The sequence below is a fragment of the Hyaena hyaena genome, unplaced genomic scaffold (genome assembly GCF_003009895.1).
Source record: "Hyaena hyaena isolate Hyena2069 unplaced genomic scaffold, ASM300989v1 scaffold_258, whole genome shotgun sequence".
Taxonomy (NCBI): Eukaryota; Metazoa; Chordata; class Mammalia; order Carnivora; family Hyaenidae; genus Hyaena; species Hyaena hyaena.
This window is the reverse complement of record NW_024080891.1, coordinates 323,980-332,403: the sequence shown is the minus strand read 5'-3', so window position 1 is coordinate 332,403 and position 8,424 is coordinate 323,980. Positions and strand designations below refer to the sequence as shown.

The 8,424-nt window shown below is 52.0% G+C and overlaps 1 long non-coding RNA gene across 1 annotated transcript; it reads right to left on the bottom strand.

Annotated features, from left to right (window-relative positions):
• Positions 1–612: 612 nt before the first annotated feature.
• Positions 613–8,217, bottom strand: LOC120240708. Its single transcript, XR_005530702.1, has 2 exons — positions 8,096–8,217; positions 613–1,021 (listed from the first exon to the last, which is right to left on the bottom strand). It is a non-coding gene; the product is annotated as an uncharacterized LOC120240708 (long non-coding RNA).
• Between the last annotated feature and the right edge of the window lie 207 nt (positions 8,218–8,424).

Sequence of the window (8,424 nt, the reverse complement as noted above, 5' to 3'; positions counted from 1 at the left end):
ACCCGGGACCCTTCTGCTTCTGGCCTGTGCCCAGCGCTCTCTCAGCCTCCCTTGCCTCCAGGTGTCTGAGTCCTGCCAGCCCTCCACGTTCCTGCTCAAATGCGCCCCCCAACTCTCCCCCCCGAACCCCCCGCCTGTGAAGCCACAGCCCCCAGCCGGCCCCAGTGCCTCCCCACAAGACCATTCATGTCTTCAGGACCCTGGCTTTTCGGGGTCTCTGTCCTGCGGTTGCAGCTGGTCCCCACTGACACAGGCCCACCCTCGTCACCCCTGTTGAAGCGGGAGACGCTTGAGGACGGGCTTTGTGCCAAAACACCTAGCGCAATGCCGTGCACACCACGCAAATGAAAAGAGACAGAGGTGCTATCTTGAGAAGCACAAGCATCAGTTGGGCAAGAATGTGGGCGTGTTTTTGTGGTTCTGGAACTTGAAAGGGAAGCTGAGAACCCGAATGAAACTCCTCACAACTCAGGGTGTCCCAGAATTAAACACAGTGCCCGGAAAAAGGCTGGACCCTCTGTGCTTGGAAGCCTCATGCAGAAATAGTTGACACGTGGCCAGTTGGTTTATATGCTGGAATTCAGAGGCAGAGTTTCAGAATGATGACATGAGTTTGGGAGACATTCACGTATGGATTGTATTTAAAAACACATTTCTGAGAGGCAGTGAAACCATCCAGAGGGACGTGGTGTTCGTAGCCAAGAGGAGAGAGGGAAAATCCATCAGCAGCCTGGACGGGTGGGGCCTCCCTGTTCAGCGGCAGGGGGGATGAAGAGGGTCGGGAAGGAGGATGGGTGTGCAGGGTGGAGAGAGCCCAGAAGGAGAGAGAGCGGGGCAGCCTCTTCTCAGCCGGTCAGCGGGCCCTCCTCTGGCTGTGCTCCACAGACCGTCCTCTGGAATCCCCGTGCTCCCTGTTCTCGCTCATGTGAGCTGCAGGCCAACAGGGACTTTGTTCATCTGTGTGACGATTCCCAGCCTCCAGAAGAATGTCTGACAGAACGGTGATCAACAAATTTGTGTGCTGTGAATGTGAGCATGTTGGCTAATTTTTGGAACACGGCTCAATTATGAGCCCCCAGAATGTAGGCGTTTTATTATTAAGAAAGACTTCTGTTAGCAGCTTAAAGAAACACAGTTGAGATCATGACCTTCTCCCATGTTCTGAGCAGAGAGGACATTTAGTGCCAATGAGATTCAAACCAGTATATGCCATTCTCACCATGTCCACTAAATGTTTATATTTGGGGAGGGGGTCATAGAGAGAGGGGGACAGAGGATGTGAAGTGGGCTCTGTGCTGACAGCAGACTCCCCAATGCGGGGCTCAAACTCACGAACCTCGAGACCATGACCCGAGTCAAAGTACAAAGCTCAACCCACCAAGCCACCCAGGCGCCCTGTTACCTTGTCCATTAATTCCCTCCACAAAGACTGGTTGAGACTGGCTGTGTTCCAGATGACACAATGTGTGCTGGGGACATATGGGCTAAACAGAAGCAGGCACTGTGCTTACCTTTGGGGCAACCTTCCAGTCTACCGCACAGGGACATTTTTCATAAAAATAAGAAAGTCCCTTGATAAGTACAAATTCTGACATGTGCAATGCAGACAACGCCCAGGGCACTCTAAGGGACATAATTAGTGTGGAGTCCTTTCGGAAGAGGTTGCATTTAACCGGAGACCGAAAGCAGGGTGTGCGGAGGCGTGACCCCCACAGACACAGAGGATGTGCGTGTTGGCCAAGCTCTGCGGCTCATCCCTAGATCCTCAGGAGGTCATCCCACTGGCTGAGGCCGGGACTCTGCTCTCAGGAGTTTGCTACAAAACCAACTGCAGCCACCTTCTCCGTGTAAAAATAGCATCTGCCTCTGCTTACGGAGTCAGGTTGCTGAGCAACCTGGTTTTTTCCTTTTTCTTTTTGAACCTCCTCGTACACTAATGTCTCATTGGCCCTTTGCGTAGTTAGTCTGGGAGGGCTGATTGGCCAGAGCAATGTGGTAAGTCATGCTGGCAAGGGCTAGGGCGACTGTGACGCCACGGGGGAGGGAAGCAGAGCCCGTGTGAGCTCGCTGCTGGAGCCGACGACCCAGGCGGAATCCGGGGGCTTCCTGCCCAACCTCAAGAGAATGGCGGGGGCTGATGGAAACCACAGGGAGGGCTTCAGGGACACATAGGGGTCTTTCTGGTTGTGACTCGAGTAAAGACATCCATCTGGCTGGCAGGCATAAAGCTTTTCTCTCCATCTCTCTGTCTTTGTCTCTTTCTCTCTCACACACCCACACACCTACCTAACTGGAAAGGACTAGAGACTAAAGGTGAACACCTTTCTTCCAACTCAGAGGGTATTGGCTGATAATGGAAATAAGGTTATAGGACAAATCAGTGCAAAGATCAGTCTCTCCTCAAGCTCCAGTCTCAAGGCCAAACTCCATCACTGGTCCATAAAGCCAAACGGCCAGCTGCACGTTTATTCAGTACAATTTCCATGCAGACAGTTGGTTATGGGATCACACCGTGCTTACCACATGGAGTAAAATATGTGCTATTTCCCAGACTAACCAGAATATTCACAATAAAATCTGGAGAAAGTACTGAGCAAGTCCATGAATGAAACCAGACCTGGGCCCTCTCTTACTTGGTAGAGATATTCTGTCGCCGGCCACTCTCACCTTGCATGGTCGGCCGCAGAAGCGGAGAGCCTGGAATGCACAAGGCCGAGGGTCTAGAAGCCCATCATTTTCCACATTGGCATACATACTGAGCTCTCAGCCTAATTCTGGATGAACATATTCAGATGATTCCACAGTGAAATGTTCACCCAAATGGAAACACCTTCTGCCCAGGGCCTGTTTTCAACTGCATCTCCAGCAAGGGGCCAGGTAGCCTGCACAATGCTGACGTTCCAAAATACCAGTCGAATGGACCATGCGTGCACAAATGAACGGACGTCCACACCAAGCAGAAGGATGGGCTTTCTGTCCTCTGTTATTCTCAACTGCCTCCCAGGCATCTCCTCAAACTCAGTTTGCAGAGCACTCAGTCTAACGTGCAACAAATGGCCTCATCTCTCCTCAGCTAGAAGACAACAGCATGGCACGTCGGGGTGCGCTGGGCCCTTCTGTAGTGGTAGAAGGTGGAGAGCAAGGCTCAGGCTGGTGGAGGTAGGGCCAGGCCATGCAAGGCCCACAGCTTTGTTGAAGACCTTGGGCTTTATTCTGTGTGCCCTGGAGCCCCGCGTGTCTCCTCATCCCCACCCCCGCTGTCTATCGTCTACCACTACCCAGTGGCCTGGCACTCCCTCAGCAGGCCTTCTGCTTTGTGCAGCCGTGTCTTTTTTGTTTTTTAAGTTTATTTTTTATTTGTTTTGAGAGAGAAAGAGGGAGGGAGGGGGCAGAGAGAGGGAGAGAGAGAATCCCAAGCAGGCTCTGCACTGTCCGCACATCACAAACCATGAGATCATTAACTAGCCAAAATCAAGTCAGAAGCTTAATCAAGCCACCCAGGAGGTCCCGTGCATCTGGGTCTTGATTTTGACTCTCTTCTCTGCCTGGAACGCCCTTCTGATTTTCTCAGCTTTAAGACTCAACTTTAAGACTACCCCCTCCCAGGCAGCTTCCCTTTTCCATTCGACGGCACCCCAAACAGGACTTCCTACTTAGACCTTATCCAAGGGCACTGCAATAACCCATTTTTATTCCTACATCTCTAGTGCAGGCATTTTTTTTTAAATTTTCTTGTTTGCCGCCACTAAGCATAGTCCTGTCACCTAAAAGTCCAAAATGTTAGCTCATCTGATAGTCACTGTTGAGGACTGAATATCCAGAGATATTTATACGCTCCATTGTCAAAGTTGCTTTCCAAACAGTCTGTCTGTTATCAACAATGGACCTCTTTCTTCTTACATTTTTGTGGGAGCTATAGGAAGTGGTGATCAATAACTATTTACAAATTGAATGGCATGAAGACAAGTCTTTTTTTAAACCTGCACTGACTGTAGATACAGGTTACACTCCGTCTTAGAAGCTCGCAGTCTTTCCAGAATCTGTGTTCAAGGAAGCCCACCCAGCTCATCACGTGCCCATCTTTCCGACCATTGCCCTGGTTTCTCAGAGATCCATGAAACGTGCACCAGAATTTGACCCTGAGTCTCGGTGGCTGAGTCTGTGCAGTGCTGGGATGGCTTCTGAGAAATGAGTTTTTCCTTTGATTTGTGTTTCTGTCTTCAACTTCTCAAATTATCAATTGACTAATTCATTTTTATCTAAATGGACTGGCAGTCGTTGGCATCCTATGTATAGATTGCTCACCCTGAAACATGCTCTTCTTTTTCTCCCTTGATGGATGCCATGTGAATTCACGATGTCCCTTCACAAAACTGGCTCTGTCCGTGCTCCGGGTCCCCACGTCAGAGAGTGGTATCTGTGGCAGAGCTGGTTAGATGGCCACCAGAATTTGCGTTCCCCAACCACAGTAAAGAGTTGTAGAAAGTGGCTTCCCCCCAGGGACGATATTTCCTAGTCTTTGCATCTAGATGTGGCCTCCTGGCTGGCCCTTGACAGCAGCCCAAGAGCAGCTTATATATCTGGACCAAGATGTATAAGCAGATGTGCCTCGTTCTCCTCCCACAATCTGGATGCGCAAAACACGAGTCCCTGGGGGTGGTGGGGCCACAGATGGAAGGCGCCTGGGCCCCTGAATCTCTGAATGGGGGAAATCTGACTGGACCAGAAACACACATCTTATATTGGCACGTGAAGCGGAATTAAACCTCTATTGTATTGGAGCCCCTTTTTTGCAAACTATCTGTTACAGGGACAAGCGTGACTGTGACTAATACCCTATCAGATGGATCAGGGAAGCAGCAGAGGTCATTCTTGACTCTGCTTTCCTTGAATCCTGTATGCAACTCATTACTGAATCCTGTTGCCGGACTTCCTAGTAAAGCTGAGGCGGGACGAAGGAGGGAACGAGGTGCACTGCAGCTCCTCTAGAATTCTGTATAGAGCAGTAAGGTAAAGAGCTGGAAGCTTCTTTCTCGTGCATTGAGAGATGCACGAGAATATTGATCAATGGAATTGTGGTTTCTTTTTCTTTTTTTTTTTAAGTTTATTTATTTTGAGGCAAGAGGCAGAGAGAGAGAGGGAGAGAATCCCAAGCAGGCCTCACACTGTCAGTACAGAGCCTAATGTGGGGCTCGAACTTTTGAAGCACTAGATCATGACCTGAGCCAAAATCAAGAGTCAGAGGCTTAAATGACTGAGCTACCCAGGTGCCCCATGTCGTTTCCATTTTTTAAAAATTGTCTCTGCTCTGACCACAAAGTGGGGGACAAGGAGCCAGACACCGGAAGGAAAGCTAATTTGAGTGGAAGGTAAGCAGGCTGGCAGGCGTGGAGACGAAGAGCAGATTGATTTTGAGAGTAAAGGCAGCAGGATTTCTTTAAGGTTTGGATGCGATTGGTATAGAAGGGAGAGAGATCAGAGGTGACGGCTAGTTTGGGCCAGAGGTTAGCGTACAAGACTGGAGAGCAAAAAGCAATTAGAGGCCAAAGCAGGAACTCTCCTTTGGACGTAGAAAAGTTCGAGATTTCAATGAGACGTCCGCGTTGGAGAGGTCCAGAAAACTGCTGCATACCACAGTCTGGTACTCACTGAAAATATGAAAGGTGGAGGTCAAGCTTTGGAAGTCACTTTTGGAAAGACAGTATTTAAAGCTTTCATCTTGAATGAGATCCCCTGGGGAGAAAGTGCGGCTACAGGCGAGGGCTGGAGTCCCCGGCACTGAGCACAGAGACGTTGGATGGAGAACACCAGGCAAGAGGAGCAAACAGGAGGCCAGACGTCACAGGGCCCAAGGGAAGAGTACTCTTCAAGGAAGAGGAAGTGAGCGCCATGTTGCGGACTCCAGGAGGGACGCCAGCCCTGGCTCTGGCAAGACAGAGGCGCGGGGGAGCTTTCACTGGGTGTAGAGACGGAAGGGGCCGTGGAGCTGAAGACGTGGGACGGAGATGTCTGCTTCCAAGGGGGGCCAGAGAAGCAGGGCAGCAGCTGGAGGGGATTGTGGGATTTAGGACGGTTGTTTTGTTAGAGACGAAAAACACAAGAGCAATGTTTTATGCAGAAGGGAATGATCAAGTACGGGAATAATTGGTGGCACAGGGGGAAGTAACTGTGAGGCAAATCTTTGCTCCAAGAGAGAGAACAGGGCTCCTGAAGCCCAGTGGGAGGGGCAGGGGGTCTCAGCTGTCTTAACAGAAGCGACGGAGGGCCCTCTATGGGTATGGATTGTGCAAGTTGGGAGAATGATCAAGAAGGGTCGTGATAAAGTCTTTTTTTTTTAATTTTTAAAAAAATGTTTTCTTTATTTCTGAGAGAGAGAGAGAGAAAGAGAGAGAGACAGAGAGAGACAGAGAGAGACAGCATGAGCAGGGGAGGGTCAGAGAGAGAGGGAGGCACAGAATCCGAAGACAGACTCCAGGCTCTGAGATGTCAGTACAGAGCCCGACGCGGGGCTCAAACCCACGAACCATGAGATCATGACCTGAGCTGAGGTCAGACATTTAACCGACTGAGCCACCCAGGCGTCCCTTCCATGATAAATTGTATTCTATTATTGCAATAATCAATAAGGGGAGGTCATTGACCAAGAGTAAGGAAAACTTTCAGAATTAACACGAGATTGAAACGAATATCTAATTTTTTTAGAATATAACATTTAATGACTTACTTTAAGTTTTCAAAATAAAATCTCACTCAGAATTGCCCCTATTTACAGTATGATTTTAGCCCCCAACTCCCGGAGAATCTTTAGGAGGCTTCTCCCAGGTTTCAAGTTTCCTTGGATGGCAAGGGCCTCCTTGGTGGGAATTTGGGTTCTGGGAAAAGCTGCTTCTCTATCTCCATAAAAAGCTCTGTCTTGACAGTTCCGTGGAACGTTGAGATGACGGAACACAAGCTCTCAGAGTTGGCTCAGGCCAGTCTGGACATATTGGAAGGAGCCACATCCACTCGGTGGAAACTGAGTGTTGCTATTGCTTCCGAGAGCCTTGCTTTTGCAGGACACGCAGTCCCCGGGCCCTCCGGTGGGGACGGTGCCAGAGAGAGGAGAGGAAGGGCACGGGGAAGATGCCTTTCAGTTCTCTAGGGTTTGAATGACCCTGCGGCGAGGTCTTGAGTTGATGGTGGGAGAGACGTGGATGTGACATTTTCCAAAGTTACGTCCATCCCTGCCGGTGAGACGTGGACCCTACGGCTTCGGGCAAGTGGGGAATGAATTAGAAACTGGGTTCCTGGCTGTGGCTGTGTGTGTTACGGCTTCAGGATAAAAATTAACCAGAGCAACGGGCTGATGCTTTACAGAGGTCTGGGAGCAGCATTAAAAAGACATTTGTAACCGGCCACCTCCTTGTTCCCGGTGGAAACTGGTGGCCAAGGAGGCCACGGGCTGCTCCCCTGGGCTTGCACGAGGCTCGGAAGGCGCGGGCGGGGGCCTGAAGGGACCGGAGGTGGACTCTCCTGCTAGTGCAAACACCTCACTTGAGAAGAACGGCAAAGCCCAAGACTGTCCACGGGCCAGGCCAGTAAGCCGCCCAGGGTTAATGGGAAGGGGCCAAGCAGGGGCGTGAAGCTTTGTCCCCTCCCCCCCAACAGCGTCTCTGAGAGGGACGTCCCACATGCTCTAGAAGGTGTTAGCGGGCAGAGGTAGAGGTGGTCAGAGGCCCGCCTCCTCAACCCCCTGAGCGTCTCTCTCTTACAGATGGCCTCCTGTGTCCGCTCCCTCTGCCCCCTGCTCTGTGCAGCTCCCCCCCCCATGCTCCGTCCAGCCCTGGACAACCTGCCCCAGGGCAACGGTCCGGAAGGGGTGGCTTCTCCAGATCCCCTCTCAGCCCTGGGGCTTGGTCCAAGGGTCCCCCCACTGCGACTGCTCTTGGCTTCCCAGGGGCTCACCCCCAGGCACCCCGTGTGGGAAGGACACAGGATGAAGAGTCAGGGCCCCTAAACCTGCACATTCTAGCAACCGTGGTCACCGGGGCGGATTCTCACACGGGGTTCTGGACACCGAGGAGGGGGATGGAACCCTTGCCGAGAGTATTCTCACCCCGTCGGTCAGAGTAACGCGGCTGAGCGTGCGGAGCCCGGAGCCAGGCCGCCCGCCCTTCCCGGCCGCGCCCCGCTCACGGGCAGAGCGAACTTGGGCGGTTCAGCGTTCGGTGTCTCCCTCCCGGCACAGCAGGCCCGAGACCCCCGGGGCTGACTTCACACCTGTCACGAGCGGCAGAGGCGCTCACTCGGTGCCTGGCCCCCTCACGCCTGGGCCGCGCGAGCCCGGCCTTCCGTTACCACCTCCCCCGTGATCCCTCCTCCGGCCATCTCGCCTCTGCGCCGTCACCTGCCTCCCCGTGTCACCTCCATGTCACCTCCGTGTCA